Below are 20,840 nucleotides of genomic sequence, written 5' to 3'. Positions count from 1 at the left end.
AATTGGTACAGGAAAAGGATGAATTTCTGAACATGTACAGTACAAGCTCTGATACTACACAATTTGCTGTCATTCACTACAGATGTACACTTTTGTGCACTACAAAACCCCACCCACAAATGCAGTTTGATCTCACATATGCTTCTAGATACTCCAAGGATGCCAGTAGGAATGATACAGTATAGAAGTGATATCCACTGGGGCCTTATCTGGGTGCTCCTCACCTGTTGTCTGGATGCCACCCACCTCCACAACAGAGGTGTGGATGGTTTCCTGAGGTGTGGTGGCTGCCCCAAGGTTGGTGAGGAATTTTTCTGCAGGTGTCAGTGGGGCCTGCATAGCAGGACCCCCACCTGTGGCTGTACGGTCCCTGGTCACAGCTGGGCATGGTGAATAAGGTTAGTTGCCTTGAGTCTGACCTGCTCATAGGTACGCCCATGACGACCCAGATTGTTGACGGTTTCCAGTAGGTCATTCCACAGGTTGGTGCATTCCTGCTGCTGCTGTCTGCCCCTGCTGAACAGCACTGTGTGGTGCAGTCTTAAGGCATCTACTATTGTTGCAGTCTCAGCTTCTGAAAAAGGTGGTAATCGCTGTTGCGGAATTGCACCTGACAGACATGAACAAGGAAATACATCACAGGACCTCATACATTAGCCACCATTATGTACAGGTCCTGCACATCCACGTTTGCTAGCACTATCCACCACTAACACTCACATCACACCCCTGCCATCTATCAGCACAGGATGTATGGGTAGTGTCACCATACTGGCATTACAGCATGCATTGCACTCCTGATCCTGGTGTTTTCATAGGTTCATAGGTTCATAGGTTGGTACTTGGCTATCAGACCTAGGGCCTATACAAACCTAGCCATAACAATTTGCTGGCTGTTTCTTCCCACACTATTTACTTCCCTGGACCCCTGTCTAGCAGGGCAACTGACATGATCCCTGGGGTGAATTTCCATTATCCCATCCAATTGTCAAGGTTCCTTTTGAAGAGGGCCAAAGAGGCACTCTGCTTGCCATGTATGGGCAATCTATTCCAGAGTCTTGGGAGTCTCTGGGTCAGGAACCTATCCCTCCAGCATGTTTTGTTGATTGTGATGACAAGGTTTAGATCCCTGGAGCATGTGGCTCTGAGGGATTGGGATTTCTTTAAGTGTAGCATGTCCAACAGCTCTGAGTTTGACATGGCCTTGTATGCTAAGCAGAGATCGCCTCTGAGTAGACGATATGCAACAGAGTATAGCTGGAGTTTTTTAAGTCGGTCAGCATAGGGCATCTGCGTTAGGCCTGTGATTCTTTTAGTGAGGTATTTCTGCGGCCTTTCCAGTTGTTGCAGATGGCTTGAGAGGTACATAACAAATGGGGCATTGTATTCTATAATGGGTCTAATGAGGGATGAGTACAGTGGGACAATGACCTCCTTTTTTCTGGATGAAAAGCCCTTAGTGATGAGGTGTGCCACATAGAAGGATTTCCTGACTGTTGTGGCAATGTGGTTATCAAAGGTGAGACCACTGTCCACCTGTGTCCCTAAGTCTCTTATCACACTTTCTGTGTTTAGTGTACTGCCACATATATGGTAATTCATGGGTACATATTTTTTTCCCAAAGGGGATAACTATACATTTTTTTGTATTGAGCTTGAGCCCATGGCTCTGGCACCAAGCATCTGTTTCTGTAAGGCCCTTTTGTAGAGTATCCACATCATTTGGGGATTCAATAATGGCTCCCAGTTTGCAGTCATCTGCGAACTTTGTTAGCCAGAGTCCCTTAGTGTTCATCTAAGATTCCAGAGTGGAGGATGGTGTCAAAGGCCTTGGCAAGGTCTAGATAGGCTGTGTGAACGACCTTACGCTTGTCCATGGCTCTGGAGACTGATTTGAAGAAGTCAATCAGGTTCAGGTGACAAGATCAGCCCTTCACGAACCCAAACTGGGTGGGTTCCAGTGTTTGAAGGTTGCCAATGTCTTTGTTTATAAGTTCCATGATAATACGCTCCATGGCCTTGCAGATAAGGCTTGTCAGATGGATGGGACGGTAGTTTCCAGGATCCAAGGTGGATCCCCCCTTGTGGAGTGGGATAACTGTAGCTCTGTGCCACTCAGTGAGCATGAAACCTGAGGTGAGGCTATGATTAAACATGACACTTAGGTGAGGTGCCAGTTCATATTGTAGTTCATGTAGTACAAAGCCCGGGATGTCATCTGGTCCCATGGATGCTGTATTCTTAGCTTTGGAGAGTGCATTTTTTTACCTGTGTGGCCTTTATTACCGGTATTTAGCAATCTTTTAGTATTGAGATGGGCCATTTAGGGGGTGAGAGGGGGGATGAAGTTGGCACTGAATCGATCTGCCAGGATATTGGCAATATCCTTGGGATCAGTATATTTAATGCCATTCTGTTTTAGCTCAGAGCAGATCTGAGCATTGCCATTTAGATTCTTTTTTTTTTTTTTCAAAACAAGTTTATTGTTTTAACATATAAGAGAAATATCATAACAATTTTATACAAATAATTAAAAATAGGTATTATTATAATATTCAACAAAACAACTAAAGTATTTACAAAGACATCCACTACAATCAGATCAATTAATTAAACTAAAATACTGTGCTATTGAAATTAGAATTTTTTTAACAAATTTTGTAAATTATCCCATACAATAAAATGTGATGTTTTTCTAGTTGTTCTCATTCTAATTGTGCTTATATCCATATGACACATTATATTCATAACATTTTTAAATTCATTGAACGAAGGAGGTGTATCTGAAATCCAATTTCTAGTTATTATTTTCCTAGCCACTGCTAGGATAGACCATAACAAGGGAAGCTTAATCTTTTAACACATTGAGGTACAGGTGTGTTGAATAATATAAGAGACTTAGAAATAATGAAATTATCTGTAAAAAGAGCCTGCAAAATTCATTAATTGACTTCCAGTATTCTTTCAACTTCATACAGTCATAAAACATATGAGCCCAGTCAGCATTAATTTCTACATTACATCTCTTACATAGATTATCTTTATTATTAATTTTATTCATCATCAAAGGTGTATAAAAAGATCTATGTAAAAATTCCATGTATAAAGTCTCCAGACAATGGAAGATGTAGTTCTATAAGCAGATTCCAATATATATTGTTTATCTTGTTGAGTTGGTGGGTCCCCATTAATAGAGGTGAAATAATTCCAGTATGAATCTACATTGTAAAAGTTTCTTGTCTGATAATTTTATGTATATATGAAAGTTTACCTTTATCAGAAACTTTATGCTGTAAATTTATTATCAAGTAATCAATCAGTTTTGGAATAGATTCTTTAACTGTTATAGACATTAGATCTATTCTATCAATGAGATGTTGTCTAAAGATCTGAACCTCTAACCAGCAAGTTTCTCTTAGATCAAATTCTTGTTTTAAGAAATCTAGATTTTTAACTTTATTATCAGATATCAGCTGATACCAGTACTTTAGATTATTATCTATAGCTAAACGAGCTCCTTCAGAAGTAGATGAAATAAGCATACCCTGAGTATAAATTATAGGGAATACAATAAAATTCCATTCCCTATACTTAGGGTGCATGAATATAAAGTTACGATAACTAATAATAATATTTAATGGGTAACAGACCATATGTTTAGGTGTAATAGGTGAAGTACAAAATTCCTTTAGCAACCACAACATGGAGTTATTTATAATCATATTTTTATGTGTTAAGGAGATTTTCATGAAGTGCATACTAATTAGCTCCCAATAATCTTTCCATTTTGCGACATATGACCGATCTATTAATAAAGTAATAACTTTTATAATAGAAGAGATAATATATAAATTAAAGTCTGGAAAAGAAATACCCCCTTGAGATCAGCTATTAGTATGTTTCTTTAATGCAATCCTAGGTCTATTAGGTGCCCATAAGAAATTTAACATTAGTGTATTCAGTTTCTTGATAGTTATTTTTGTAGGTGAAAGTATTATTGATTGTATTAAGTATACAATCTTGGGGAATATTATCATTTTAATAATTGTAAGTCTGTCCTCCATAGTAAAAAACATATTATTCCAGGTATTAAAAAGATTTTGTATATTAAGAAAACAGGTATTATAGTTATTATATATAATAGATTTAATATCTTTAGATAGTATTATACCTAAATAAGTTATCTGACCTGAGTTGGGTACATATTTAGTAAAATCACTAATGAGAGTATTTTTTCGTGTATATATAGGTAGTATTTTAGTTTTTTCTTCATTGAATATTAAACCAGAAATACTTTTAAAATTCATCATTTTATCAAATAAAGACTGCATAGAAGAATTAGATCCTGCTGATGTAATTAGAACATCATCTGCAAAAGTTGAATTTTTGATGTTGTATTTTCTTCTATTTCAAAACCCTCTATGTCAGTACTGTTTCTAATCAAATTAGCCCAAGGCTCCATTACTAAAGTGAATAATAGTGGAGAAAGTGGACATCCTTGCTTTGTACCTTTAAGAATGGGTATTTTTTGTGAAACATATGTTCCTACCTTAATATAAGCCAGCGTTCCTTTGTATAACTGCTCAATTAAATTTACAAATGCATCAGAGAAATTTGTGCATTTCAGTAAGGTAAACAGATAGTCCCAACTTACTGAATCAAATGCTGAACCTATATCAAGACTAATAAGTGTTAAATCTTTCTTTTTCCTATTTGCAAAATCAATTAATGTTAAAGTTCTTCTTATATTATCAAAAGTATTTCTATTTACAATGAAGCCCGTCTGATCTATGTCTATAATGCTGGGATAATTGTCTTCAATCTATCAGCAAAAATACTCATAAACATTTTATAATCAACATTAAGTAATGAGATGGGTCAATATGAAGAACATCTAGTTGGATCTTTATTAGGTTTTAAAATTGGTGAAATAAATGTATATTGCCAAGATGGGGGGGGTTATTAACTCAGTTTGGGCCAGAATAAAAACCTTATGTATTAATGAATATGTAGTTTTAGAAAGGATTTTATATATCTCTGGTATAATACCATCATTACCCGGTGCTTTGTTTGATTTAAGCTTATTTATTTGTGTAATAACTTCTGTATATGAAATACTCTTGTCCAATAGTTTAATCTGTTGTTTATTAAGCTTTTTATTCATGTTTGTGGTTATAAACTCCTTTATTTTATCTTTAGGTTCCATGTTAATGTTGTTATGGTTAATCTTGTGAAAGTGATTTCTAAATTCATCCAGTATTTCTGGTATACTAGAAACATTCTTCTTTTCCTTAGAGAAAAGATTTCTTTGATATGGTTTTGTTTATTCAATCTTTTTGTTTTATTTTTAAGTCTATGTAAGTATTTGGGGCTTATTGAATAAGACAAAACTTGTATTCTCTAAAGTTATTTTAACTTTATGAGTTAACATTTCTTTGTATTTCTCATTTAGTTTGTTTATTTCTTCAATAACTTTCTTGTCCATAATATTTTCTTTATTATTATGTTTATAAGAGTCTAGTTTACTTTGAATATCTAACAATTCCTTATCCCAAGATTTCCTTTGGTTATTATACCATCTGATACTTTGTCCATATAGATATGATTTTAAGGCATCCCAAACATAGACAATGGAGACTTCAGGAGTATTATTTATGTCTAGAAAATGTTGTACTTCTGAAAGTATATATTCTTTATAGTCTTTTAGCTGAGTTAAGTATGCTGGTATCCTTTTGATCTGAACATTATGAGTATATTTTATCATGAATTCGAAAACAATTGAGTTATGATCAGATATAGGACATGAAATGATTTTGGAATTAATTAAATCTGTTACCATCTGGTTAGAAATAAAGACCCTATCTATTTTTGAATAAGTTTTGTATCTGTTAGAAAAAAGGTGTATGGTAATGATTTTGACTCTATCTGATTATTAATATCATTCAAATGATAAGAATTAGCAAAATCATTTAAATGTTTTGCATTAGATGTAATTCTTCTTTTCTTTATAGTGGTAGTATCACTTTCATGTAGTATACAATTAAAATCACCAGCTAAAATAATATCCCCTACAGAGAATGATATGATCTTATCAATATGATGTTTCACTGTATTAATACCAATTCCAGGTATCCAATATACATTAATTAAAGTGTAAGTCTTCCCATTAATTTGTATTGTAACCATACAAAACATTCCTTTGTCATCCTGATAAGACTTAATGGTTTTAGGAATGGGCATACTTTTATTCCATAAAATAGCCACTCCTCTTTTTCCTGAGTGTGCTCTGAACTAACCAATACTGTATACTTATTAGTGGCTAGTTTATCAATATCTTTTTTCAAGAGATGGGTTTCTTGCAGGAAGACTAGATTGGCCTTGTGTAGATTAATGTATCTTATTAGGCTTGCCCTTTTACACGGATTATTCAATCCATTAATGTTTAAAGAAATTCCTTTTAAAGATGTCATTTGGCATTTTTAAAACTCAAGAATCTTATGATCGAAATAACAAATAACAAGATAAATAATGTTACATCTCCTCTTTTAGGTGTACCTTTAAACATAGCTGTATTTATTAAATCTCTTATGGGATTTTGTATAGGATTCAATTTTGTTTGTAGTGACAATGAGTGTACAAAATATATTGTGGATGTCAAAACTATATACATATAACAATGAACAAGTGAAAATAATGTAAGGATTAAACCTTGCATCCCGCCTGGAGTTGAAAACTCCAACTTAGAGCAGTATTTACTACTCAAGTTAACCCCTACCCTAAGCAGCAGTACCTCAGCTACCACCTTATCAATTTAATACTAGTTATATTTAACTGAGGTTAACAGTTTTCAATTCAATTATCTATCAAGACAAAACCACACATTTGGTAAAACAGCATCATATAAACTAAAATAAACTTTTTTTTTTTTTTTTTTAAAAACTGTTCATACTATTATATAGATCTATGTAATATATAACACTTGTATTCTAATAGCATTCAAATAATCTTAATGTTAGAAATCAAGAGGAGAGAAAATTATGTTCTAACATTCATTTAAATCAAAAACTTTGGCTAATATGATTCAGACATTACATGCATTAAGATGCATCTATTTTCTGTCATGTGAATTCTATCAACAGCTTCCAAAAATCTTGAATTGTTTGTATATGAGCATTTACTTAAACTCATTATTGTCAATAGAGTAAAATATTGTATTCATAAAATTATTATAAATCATATTGCATAGTTATGCAGATTCTCAGAAACACCTGCGTTATTACCTAAAAAAAAGCCATCACACACATAAACACAGACACACACACATACATATACACACACACATATACACACACACACACACACACACACACACACACACACACACACACACACACACACACACATACACACACATATACACACACACACATATATACACATACACATATATACACACACACACACACACACACACACACACACACACACACACACACACACACACACACACACACACACACACACACACATATACACATATATCTGATCTCACTGAGCCGTGCCCTGCAGAGCACCATCCCACTTGCCGTCCCTAGAACAAATCTGTCCGCTTCACACAAAATAATGCACAGCAAACACACACTAGCAACCAGATTTTACAATCATGCTAACCTACTGCTTTAAAATATATCACATGACATTTCTTCCAGAATAGAGTTATAAGATGATTTATGCTTGTCAATCAGATGAATTAAATGAGTTATAGTAAAGTATATGTTTGGGACACAAGTTTTAACACAGATTATTATGCTACTGTTAAGTAGATTTTCAAAACATTTAAATAAATGTTTCATTTTCTATGCCTTCTAAAATAAGATATTTACTTGCTACAAGAAACTACATCATCTAAACTCATCATAACTGACACATTTTATGAATAGAGTATTTTTCCTGAATCTGTGGTGTGTCAGTGTGATAACCTTGTCAATGTTTATACTAACTGCTTTCAGTTTCTCTGTGAAAATTCTGTGAGTGAAGCTTCTGAGGAAACTCATGGACACTGTGCATGAGACAGCCCACATCCCAGATTGTCTCCTTAACATTTTGGCGGAAACTTATTAAAACTTGTGGCAAACATTCATTTTGTCAATAGAGTAAAACATTGTATTCATAGAAATCATTACAAATCATATTGGATAGCCATGCAGACTCTCAGAAAAAAGCCATCACACTCTCACACACACACACACACACACACACACACACACACACACACACACATATATATATATATATATATATATATATATATATATATATATATATATATATATATATGATCTCACTGAGTTGTGTCCCTGCAGAGCACCATCCCACTTGCTGTCCCCAGAATAAATCTGTCTGCTTTATACAAAACAATGCACAGCAAACACATATTGGTAACCAGATTTTACAATCATGCTAACCTACTGCTTTAAAATATATCACATGACATTTCTTCCAGAATAGAGTTATAAGATTATTTATGTTTGTCAATCAGATGAATTAAATGAGTTATAGTAAAGTATATGTTTGGAACACAAATTTTTAACACAGATTATTATGCTGCTGTTAAGTAGATTTTCAAAAACATTTAAATAAATGTTTCATTTTTTATGCCTTCTAAAATAAGACATTTACTTACTACAAGAAACTACATCATTTAAACTCATTATAACTGGCATATTTTATGAACAGAGTATTTTTCCTGAATCTGTGGTGTGTCAGTGTGATAACCTTGTCAATGTTTATACTAACTGCTTTCAGTTTCTCTGTGAGAATTCTGTGATTTGAAGATTCTGAGGTAACTCAAGGACATTGTGCATAAGACAGCCCACATCCCAGATTGTCTCTCTTAACATTTTGGCGGAAACTTATTAAAACTAGTGACAAACATTCATTTAGCAGTGTAAATGCATCTAAACATGACAGAACCTCCACAATGTATTCCACAGATCATCACAGCCTCTATGCAAGTGAAATTAAACTCAAAATTACCAACAAGCAATAAAACTCAGCATTCTTCTCCCAACTCAATTTTCATACAAATCCTATTATTCACTGTGCCCACACAGTCAAAAGCATTTCTATATATTAATAAACAAAAGAAAAGAGACTAGAAAATAAAAGTGAGGCAGAAATAAAAAAATGTAAGAGAAAGCTGTAAGAAGTATATACAATGGAATGTTACTTACTGTTTATATTAACAGAGTTAAAAATAAAACATATTATTTACTCTTATTTAGTTCTGATTATTATTAGTTAAAGCATGACAGATTATTTACAAACAAGCATAAGCAGTATAATCAAGGAAGTATAATTAGAAATAGCATTTGAAGAACTTAAAAACTTTTACAAGAAATAAATATGTTATTATTCTATTAATGATATTTTCATTACTGTTCTCTCCCTGCCCTCCCCTCCCCCACCCTTTACCCACTACATAATCTAAATAGAATGTCATTGTTTAAACAAAGAAAATAATAAAAGAAGAAGGAAAAAAAGATAAAGATAAAAAAATGTATCAAATTACTAACCTTACTTTTTCAGAAAGAAAACAAATCGAGTCACAGCCTGCCATTAAATCCTCAGGCATTTTGACTGGTTATGAAACAAAACATTTCTTTGCACATAGAGAATAACTTTGATTAAATCTTTTCCAAAATATTTGCGGCTTTCTGGAAATGCAGGAACTATATTCAAAAGATTAATAATGAACTAAAATGATGAGAGAGAAAAAATATAACAAATCATTTGTTTTTAGTCTCTTCTTCTTCTCTGAAGTCTTCCAGGAAGCTTCAGTTGCCAATCTCTTTAATGAAGAACTAGCCCATTCCATTTCTTCTATTTTATCCAAAATCCTTTTTTCTTTGACAAACAGTAAAGCAGAGTCTAAATCATCAAGACCTTAGGACCATCAGGAAGGAAGATTTTAAGCTTGGCAGGAAACAGAAGGTATGTTTTAAACTGTGCTTTTTAAGCTCCCTTATTAGTGGCAGAAAAACTTTTCTTTTAGCAATTACCATGGAAGAATAGTCATTGTCAAAACGCACAGTTGTCTCATTAAACTTAACAGGAGCTTTAGCCCAAGCAGATTTAAGAACCATCTCTTTATCAAAGATGATAGAAATCTAACTATAACTGATCTAGGATAGTTTTGTTAGAGTTGGTATTAGCTATAGATCTATGTGCTCTTTCGATACCAAAAGAGAATGCTTCTGGTAAATCTAAAGTTTTAGGGAGCCATGTTGTTAAAAAGAAGTAATATTGTTACCTTCAATATTTTCTGGCAGTCCAAAATCCTAATGTTATTGCCTAGATCTATTTTCCAGGTCATCCAGCTTTGTTTGTAAATGTGTATTTTGTTTCAGCAGAAACTCAATGTTGATTTCCTCTTCTTGTATTTTATTTTCCATGTCATTCACAGCTTCTTCTATGCCTGTCATCTGGATCTTCTGTTGTTGCAGGTCCATATGTAACAAGTCTATTTGTTTTGTAGTTTTTCTATGAAAGTGTCTATTTTAGTATCCATTTTATCCATCTTAGCAGTAAGTTGCTGGACTATAATTATCAGAGACTGAAGTTCTTTCTTGATGCTGGAGTCTTGAGAATTTGTCTTACTGGAACTCATTTCAGACTGATAAACTGACAGGAAAATTTCCAAAGTAATTTCTGACAGGAATATTATTAAGATTTCCTTTCTTTTTCAGATATAGTTCAAGAACTATATAAAACAAACATATTTAGAAAGAAAATTACTTCAAGAATTAATTTTTTAAGTAATTAATTCCTGTCAATGTAATGAAATTGGTGGAGCTGAAGAAATCTGCTGCTATCCTGTGTTCATCCTTGGCCACGCCCCCGCCATTTAGATTCTTGACATACTTATAGAATGCCTTGTGGTTGTCTTTGGAATCTTTGGCAATTGTATTTTCGTAACTAGCTTTGGAGGATTTTATGAGGGATCTCAGTTTTTTACTAAGGCTGGTAAGGGAGTTTTTTGCATCCTGGGATTTTCCTCTTTTCTGCAACAGTTTCTTCCTTTTGTTGTAATGTTTGTTTATGGCAGGGGACCACCAGATTGGCTTCCTTTTTTTGGATGAGAGCATCTTGGTTCTATTGGGGATGGCACGATTCATGCATGAGTGGATGTGCTCGTACAGTGCCTTAGTGTAGGATTCAGCAGTTGAACTTTCAGTTCTCGTCTGCATGGGTGTCATGAAGTTTGTCACTTCTGACTTGAGTAGCATGAAGTTGGCTTTAGAGAAGTTTTTTTATGGAGGTTTCCTTACTGGGGGGTGGGATGTGGATGTTAAGGGTGATTACCTTATGGTCAGACCTGATTAATGAGGGGGGTGATCATAGGTGTGGAGCATCGATTTCCCATGTTGGTAATGACCAGGTCTAGGATATTGGAACCCCTGGTGGGACTATGGATTAGTTGATCCAGGGCATTAGGAATTTATGAATTCCAAGAACCGTTGGGCAAAGGTGTTGGTACATGAGTAGTTTTCCCAGTTAATGGCAGGGTAGTTAAAATCACCCAGTATTAGGGTGTTTGGTTCTATAGAAAGCTACAATTTGGATTGCAGTCTTACCTAGTGCTAGTTGCACCTGGAGAATTTCAGATGCATTGTGTTGGGCAACTAGCCTGGTGGTGTGAATATCCTTGGTGAATATTGACACTCCTCCACCTTTAGTGTTTCAGTTGTGGTGTCGATGTTCTCCATTTTTAGGAGTGCCTCGAGAGAGTGCATTTTGAGGTTTAGACTTCTAGCATTGAGTAGCATTACATTCAGATTTTGCATTCTTGTACCTGTTACGGTGGTGGTTTTGTCCTTTGAACTTTGCCTAAAAAAGGCACTGTATGGGGTGGCAAGAGCCTTAGCCAGTAACCTGAATCCCAGGGGCGACAGGTGCAGACCATCTCTGGCAAAACATTGTGGTCTGTCGATCATGTCATCCCAGGCAGACAGATACTGGATCCCCTTTAAATGACACCAGAAGCCTAGCCAATTGTTGAAGTCAATCATTTTGTCCTTATATTGTGATATCATTCTGGGCGAAGGCAGGATGCTACTCAGGGCTAGGATCATACCTGCCTGGGCCACATTATCCGAGAGCTCTTCCATGTCTCTTTTCGTGTAGTCCAGGGAGGTACATCTCAAGTCATTCACTCCAACATGGACAATGACAGAGTCATATTTGTACTTGTTGTGGAGTGACTTGAGTGCATGCATTATGTGGCGGATCCTGGCATCCAACAGGCAATAAAGTAATACAAAATACAATAAATAAAAGCAAACTGGATGAGCCTTTCTGATAAAACTTTGAAATGTTTTATTTTACCCCTTAAATACAAGGTTTAGTTCCCAGCTCCACCCACTCAGTTCACAAATGATTAACCTTAAGTGAACTATTCTATCTTATGAATGAATTCTTAATTGATCAGTTCTAATTTCTGCCAGACTCACAAGAGACAGAGCTGTGGTCTCTTTTGAAGATTTAATATTCAGTTAAAGCAGAATGCAAGTAAAACACAAGGTAAAGAAAACAAATCACAGGATACAAAATATAAAAAGGCAGTGAAGTAATACAACAAATAAAAGCAAACTAACCTTTCCTTCACAGCAAAGTGTAGCAGAGTCTGGATGAGCCTTTTTGATAAAGCTCTGAAATGTTTTATTTTACCCCTTAAATAGAAGGTTTAGTTGCTAGCTCCATCCCCTCCATTCACAAATGATTAACCTTAAGTGACCTCTTCTATCTTATGAATGAGTCCTTAATTGATCAGTTCTAATTTCTTCCTGACTCACAAGAGACAGAACTGTAGTGTCTTTTGAAGTTTTAATATGCAGTTGAAGCAGAATGCAAGTAAAACACAAGGTAAAGAAAACAACCCACAGTATTCAAAATATAAAAAGGCAATAAAGTAATACAAAATGCAACAAATAAAAGCAAACTAACCTTTCTGAAAGTGTAGTAGAGCCTGGATGAGCCTTTCTGGTAAAGCTCTGAAATGTTTGATTTTTACCCCTTAAATAAAAGGTTTAGTTCCTAGCTCCACGCCCTCAATTCACAAATGATTTACCTTAAGTGACCTCTTCTATCTTATGAACGAGTCCTTAATCGATCAGTTCTAATTTCTACCTGACTCACTAGAGACAGAACTGTAGTGTCTTTTGAAGTTTTAATATGCAGTTAAAGCATAATGCAAGTAAAACACAAGGTAAAGAAAACAAGCCACAGTATTCAAAATATAAAAAGGTAAAAAAGCAATACGAATTACAACAAGTAAAAGCAAACTAGCCTTTCCTTCACAGCAAAGTGTAGCAGAGTCTGGATGAGCCTTTCTGGTAAAGCTCTGAAATGTTTTATTTTACCCCTTAAATAGAAGGTTTAGTTCATAGCTCCACCCCCTTGGTTCACAAATGATTAACCTTAAGTGACCTCTTCTAGCTTTGAATGAGTCCTTAATTGTTCTAACTGCTACCAGACTCAGAAGAAACAGAGTTGTGGTCTCTTTTGAAATTTTAATATGCAGTCAATGCAGAATGCAAGTAAAACACAAGGTAAAGAAAGCAAACCACAGTATTCAACATATAAAAAAGCAACAAAGTAATACTAAATACAACAAATAAATGCAAACTAACTTTTCCTTCACAGCAAAGTGTAGCAGAGTTTGGATGAGCCTTACTGGTAAAGCTCTGGAATGTTTTATTTTACCCCTTAAATAGAATGTTTAGTTCCTAGCTCTACCCCCTCATTTCACAAATGACTAACCTTAAGTGACCTCTTCTGTCTTATGAATGAGTCCTTAATTGATCAGTTCTAATTTTTACCTGACTCAGAAGAGACAGAACTGTGGTCTCTTTTGAAGTTTTAATATGCAGTTAAAGCAGAATGCAAGTAAAACACAAGGTAAAAAAAACAAACCACAGTATTCAAAATATAAAAAGGCAATAAAGTAATACAAAATAGAACAAATAAAACAAACTAACCTTTCTTTCACAGCAAAGTGTAGCAGAGTCTGAATGAGCCTTTCTGACAAAGCTCTGAAATGTTTTAATTTACCCCTTAAATAGTAGGTTTAGTTCCCAGCTCCATCCTATCAGTTCAAAAATGATTAACTTTAAGTGACCTCTTCTTTCTTATGAATAAGTCCTTAATTGATCAGTTCTAACTTCTGCCTGACTCAGAAGAGACAGAGCTGTGGTCTCTTTTGAAGTTTTAATATACAGTTAAAACAGAATGCAAGTAAAACACAAGGTAAAGAAAACAATTCACAGTATTCAAAATACAAAAAGGCAACAAAGTAATACAACATACAACAAATAAAAGCAAACTAACCTTTCCTTCACAGCAAAGTGTAGCAGAGTCTGTATGAGCCTTTCTGGTAAAGCTCTGAAATGTTTTATTTTACCCCTTAAATAGAAGGTTACTTCCCAGCTCCACCCCCTCAGTTCACAAATGCTTAACATTAAGTGACCGCTTCTATCTTATGAATGAGTCCTTAATTGATCAGTTCTAACTTCTGCATGACTCATAAGAGACAGAGCTGTGGTCTCTTTTGAAGTTTTACTATGCAGTTAAAGCAGAATGCAAGTAAAACACAAGGTAAAGAAAACTAATCACAGTATTCAAAATATAAAAAGGCAATAAAGTAATACAAAATACAATAAATAAAAGCAAACTAATGTTTCTTTCTCAGCAAAGTGTAGCAGAGGTTGGATAAGCCTTTCTGACAAAGCTCTGAAATGTTTAATTTTAACCGTTAAATAGTAGGTTTAGTTCCCAGCTCCACCCCCTCAGTTCACAAATGATTAACCTTAAGTGACCTCTTCTATCTTATGAATGAGTCCTTAATTGATCAGTTCTAACTTCTGCCTGACTCAGAAGAGACAGAGCTGTGGTCTCTTTTGAAGTTTTAATATGCAGTTAAAGCAGAATGCAAGTAAAACACAAGGTAAAGAAAACAAACCATAGTATTTAAAATATAAAAAGGCAATAAAGTAATGCAAAATACAACAAATAAAAGCAAACTAACCTTTCCTTCACAGCAAAGTGTAGCAGAGTCTGGATGAGCCTTTCTGGTAAAGCTCTGAAATGTTTTATTTTACCCCTTAAATAGAAGGTTTGGTTGGTAGCTCCACCCCCTCAGTTCACAAATGATTAACCTTAAGTGACCTCTTTTATCTTATGAATGAGTCCTTAATTGATCAGTTCTAATTTCTGCCTGAATCACAAGAGACAGAACTGTAGTGTCTTTTGAAGTTTTAATATGCAGTTAAAGCAGAGTGCAAGTAAAACACAAGGTAAAGAAAACAGACCACAGTATTCAAAATATAAAAAGGCAATAAAGTAATACAAAATGCAACAAATAAAAGCAAACTAACCTTTCCTTCACAGCAAAGTGTAGTAGAGCCTGGATGAGCCTTTCTGGTAAAGCTCTGAAATGTTTTATTTTATCCCTTAAATAGAAGATAAGTCCCCAGCTCCACCCCCTCAGTTTACAAATGATTTACCTTAAGTGACCTCTTCTATCTTATGAATTAGTCCTTAATTGATCAGTTCTAACTTCTGCCTGACTCAGAAGAGACAGAGCTGTGGTCTCTTTTGAAGTTTTAATATGCAGTTAAAGCAGAATGCAAGTAAAACACAAGGTAAAAAAATAAATCACAGTATTCAACATATAAAAAGGCAATAAAGTAATACAAAATACAATAAATAAAAGTAAACTAACTTTTCCTTCACAGCAAAGTGTAGCAGAGTCTGGATGAGCCTTTCTGGTAAAGCTCTGAAATGTTTTATTTTATCCCTAAAATAGAAGATAAGTCCCCAGCTCCACCCCCTCAGTTCACAAATGATTAACATTAAGTGACCTCTTCTATCTTATGAATGAGTCCTTAATTGATCAGTTCTAATTTCTGCCTTACTCACAAGAGACAGAGCTGTGGTCTCTTTTGAAGTTTTAATATGCAGTTAAAGCAGAATGCAAGTAAAACACAAGGTAAAGAAAACAAACCACAGTATTCAAAATATAAAAAGGCAATAAAGTAATACAAAATGCAACAAATAAAAGAAAACTAACATTTCCTTCACAGCAAAGTGTAGTAGAGCCTGGATGAGCCTTTCTGGTAAAGCTCTGAAATGTTTGATTTTTTACCCCTTAAATAAAAGGTTTAGTTCCTTGCTCCACCCCCTCAGTTTACAAATGATTAACCTTAAGTGACCCCTTCTATCTTATGAATGAGTCCTTAATTGATCAGTTTTAACTTGTGCCTGACTCAGAAGAGACAGAGCTGTGGTCTCTTTTGAAGTTTTAATATGCAGTTAAAGCTGAATGCAAGTAAAACACAAGATAATGAAAACGAACCACAGTATTCAAAATATAAAAAGGCAATAAAAGTAATACAAAATACAACAAATAAAAGCAAACTAACCTTTCCTTCACAACAAAGTGTAGCAGAGTCTGGATGAGCCTTTCTGGTAAAGCTCTGAAATGTTTTATTTTACCCCTTAAATAGAAGGTTTAGTTCCCAGCTCCACCCCCTGAGTTCACAAATAATTAACATTAAGTGACCTCTTCTATCTTATGAATGAGTCCTTATTTGATCAGTTCTAATTTCTGCGTGACTCAGAAGAGACAGAGCTGTGGTCTCTTTTGAAGTTTTAATATGCAGTTAAAGCAGAATGCAAGTAAAACACAAGGTAAAGAAAACAAACCACAGTATTCAAAATATAAAAAGGCAATAAAGCAATACAAAATACAACAAATAAAAGCAAACTAACCTTTCCTTCACAGCAAAGTGTAGCAGAGTCTGGATTCTGGATGAGCCTTTCTGGTAAAGCTCTGAAATGTTTTATTTTACCCCTTAAATAGAAGGTTTAGTTCATAGCTCCACGCCCTCATTTCACAAATGATAAACCTTAAGTGACCTCTTCTATGCTATGAATGAGTCCTTAATTGATCATTTCTAATTTTTGCCTGACTCAGAAGAGACAGAGCTGTGGTCTATTTTGAAGTTTTAATATGCAGTTAAAGCAGAATGCAAATAGAATACAAGGTAAAGAAAACAAACCACAGTATTCAAAATATAAAAAGGCAATAAAGTAATAGAAAATACAATAAATAAAAGCAAACTAATGTTTCCTTCACAGCAAAGTGTAGCAGAGTCTGGATGGACCTTTCTGGTAAAGCTCTGAAATGTTTTATTTTACCCGTTAAATAGTAGGTTTAGTTCCCAGTTCCACCCCCTCAGTTCACAAATGATTAACCTTAAGTGACCTCTTCTATCTTATGAATGAGTCCTTAATTGATCATTTCTAACTTCAAACTGACTCAGAAGAGACAGAGCTGTGGTCTCTTTTGAAGTTTTAATATGCAGTTAAAGCAGAATGCAAGTAAAACACAAGGTAAAGAAAACAAACCACCATATTTAAAATATAAAAAGGCAATAAAGTAATGCAAAATGCAACAATAAAAAGCAAACTAACCTTTCCTTCACAGCAAAGTATAGCAGAGTCTGCATGAGTCTTTCTGCTAAAGCTCTGAAATGTTTTATTTTATCCCTTAAATAGAAGATTTAGTTTGTAGCTCCACCCCCTCAGTTCATAAATGATTAACCTTAAGTGACCTCTTCTATCTTATGAATGAGTCCTTAATAGATCAGTTCTAATTTCTGCCTGACTCAGAAGAGACAGAGCTGTGGTCTCTTTTGAAGTTTTAATATGCCATTAAAACAGAATGAAAGTATAATACAAGGTAAAGAAAACAAACCACAGTATTCAAAATGTAAAAAAGCAATAAAGTAATACAAAATAGAAAAAATAAAAGCAAACTAACCTTTCTTTTACAGCAAAGTGTAGTAGAGCCTGGATGAGCTTTTCTGGTAATGCTCTGAAATGTTTGATTTTTACCCCTTAAATAAAATATTTAGTTCCTAGCTCCAACCCCTCAGTTCACAAATGATTAACCTTAAATGACATCTTCTATCTTATGAATGAGTCCTTAATTGATCAGTTCTAATTTCTGCCTTACTCACAAGAGACAGAGCTGTGGTCTCTTTTGAAGTTTTAATATGCAGTTAAAGCAGAATGCAAGTAAAACACAAGGTAAAGAAAACAAACCACAGTATTCAAAATATAAAAAGGCAATAAAGTAATACAAAATGCAACAAATAAAAGAAAACTAACCTTTCCTTCACAGCAAAGTGTAGTAGAGCCTGGATGAGCCTTTCTGGTAAAGCTCTGAAATGTTTGATTTTTTACCCCTTAAATAAAAGGTTTAGTTCCTAGCTCCACCCCCTCAGTTTACAAATGATTAACCTTAAGTGACCTCTTCTATCTTATGAATGAGTCCTTAATTGATCAGTTCTAACTTGTGCCTGACTCAGAAGAGAAATAGCTGTGATCTCTTTTGAAGTTATAATATGTCATTAAAGCAGAATGAAAGTATAATACGAGCTAAAGAAAACAAACCACAGTATTCAAAATGTAAAAAGGCAATAAAGTAACACAAAATAGAACAAATAAAATCAAATTAACTTTTCCTTCACAGCAAAGTGTCGCAGCGTCTGGATGGGCCTTTCTGGTAAAACTCTGAAATGTTTTATTTTACCCCTTAAATAGAAGGTTTAGTTGCTAGCTCCATCTTCTCAATTCACAGATGATTAACCTTAAGTGACCTCTTCTATCTTATGAATCAGTCCTTAATTGATCAGTTCTAATTTCTGCCTGACTCGCAAGAGACAGAACTGTAGTGTCTTTTGAAGTTTTAATATGCAGTTAAAGCAGAATGCAAATAAAACACAAGGTAAAGAAAATAAACCACAGTATTCAAAATGTAAAAAGGCAATAAAGTAATACAAAATACAACAAATAAAAGCAAACAAACCTTTCCTTCACAGCAAAGTGTAGCAGAGTCTGGATGGGCCTTTCTGGTAAAACTCTGAAATGTTTTATTTTACCCCTTAAATAGAAGGTTTAGTTGCTAGCTCCATCTTCTCAATTCACAGATGATTAACCTTAAGTGACCTCTTCTATCTTATGAATGAGTCCTTAATTGATCAGTTCTAATTTCTGCCTGACTCGCAAGAGACAGAACTGTAGTGTCTTTTGAAGTTTTAATATGCAGTTAAAGCAGAATGCAAATAAAACACAAGGTAAAGATAACAAACCACAGTATTCAAAATATAAAAAGGCAATAAAGTAATACAAAGTGCAGCAAATAAAAGCAAACTAACCTTTCCTTCAGAGCAAAGTGTAGTAGAGCCTGGATGAGCCTTTCTGGTAAAGCTCTGAAATGCTTGATTTTTACCCCTTAAATAAAAGGTTTAGTTCGTAGCTCCATCCCCTCAGTTCACAAATGATTAACCTTAAGTGACCTCTTCTATCTTATGAGTGAGTCCTTAATAGATCAGTTCTAATTTCTGCCTGACTCAGAAGAGACAGAGCTGTGGTCTGTTTTGAAGTTTTAATATGCCATTAAAACAGAATGAAAGTATAATACCAGGTAAAGAAAACAAACCACAGTATTCAAAATGTAAAAAAGCAAAAAAGTAATACAAAATACAAAAAATAAAAGCAAACTAACCTTTCTTTTACAGCAAAGTGTAGTAGAGCCTGGATGAGCCTTTTTGGTAAAGCTCTGAAATGTTTGATTTTTACCCCTTAAATAAAAGGTTTAGTTCCTAGCTCCACCCACTCAGTTCACAAATGATTAACCTTAAATGACATCTTCTATCTTATGAATGAGTCCTTAATTGATCAGTTCTAATTTCTGCCTTACTCACAAGAGACAGAGCTGTGGTCTCTTTTGAAGTTTTAATATGCAGTTAAAGCAGAATGCAAGTAAAACACAAGGTAAAGAAAACAAACCACAGTATTCAAAATATAAAAAGGCAATAAAGTAATACAAAATGCAACAAATAAAAGCAAACTAACCTTTCCTTCACAGCAAAGTGTAGTAGAGCCTGGATGAGCCTTTCTGGTAAAGCTCTGAAATGTTTGATTTTTACCCCTTAAATAAAAGGTTTAGTTCCTAGCTCCACCCCCTCAGTTTACAAATGATTAACCTTAAGTGACCTCTTCTATCTTATGAATGAGTCCTTAATTGATCAGTTCTAACTTGTGCCTGACTCAGAAGAGACAGAGCTGTGGTCTCTTTTGAAGTTTTAATATGTCATTAAAGCAGAATGAAAGTATAATACGAGGTAAAGAAAACAAACCACAGTATTCAAAATGTAAAAAGGCAATAAAGTAATACAAAATACAACAAATAAAAGCAAACTAACCTTTCCTTCACAGCAAAGTGTAGCAGAGTCTGGATGAGCCTTTCTGGTAAAGCTCTGAAATGTTTTATTTTACCCCTTAAATAGAAGGTTTAGTTGCTAGCTCCACCTCCTCAATTCACAAATGATTAACCTTAAGTGACCTCTTCTATCTTATGAATGAGTCCTTAATTGATCAGTTCTAATTTCTGCCTGACTCACAAGAGACAGAACTGTAGTGTCTTTTGAAGTTTTAATATGCAGTTAAAGCAGAATGCAAGTAAAACACAAGGTAAAGAAAACAAACCACAGTATTCAAAATATAAAAAGGCAATAAAGTAATACAAAGTGCAGCAAATAAAAGCAAACTAACCTTTCCTTCAGAGCAAAGTGTAGTAGAGCCTGGATGAGCCTTTCTGGTAAAGCTCTGAAATGCTTGATTTTTACCCCTTAAATAAAAGGTTTAGTTCCTAGCTCCACCCCCTCAGTTTACAAATGATTAACCTTAAGTGACCTCTTTCATCCCTTAAA

Source organism: Protopterus annectens, chromosome 12.part0 (assembly GCF_019279795.1).
Source record: "Protopterus annectens isolate FY-2018-M chromosome 12.part0, PAN1.0, whole genome shotgun sequence".
NCBI classification, from domain to species: domain Eukaryota; kingdom Metazoa; phylum Chordata; order Ceratodontiformes; family Protopteridae; genus Protopterus; species Protopterus annectens.
This window is presented reverse-complemented; position numbering follows the sequence as displayed.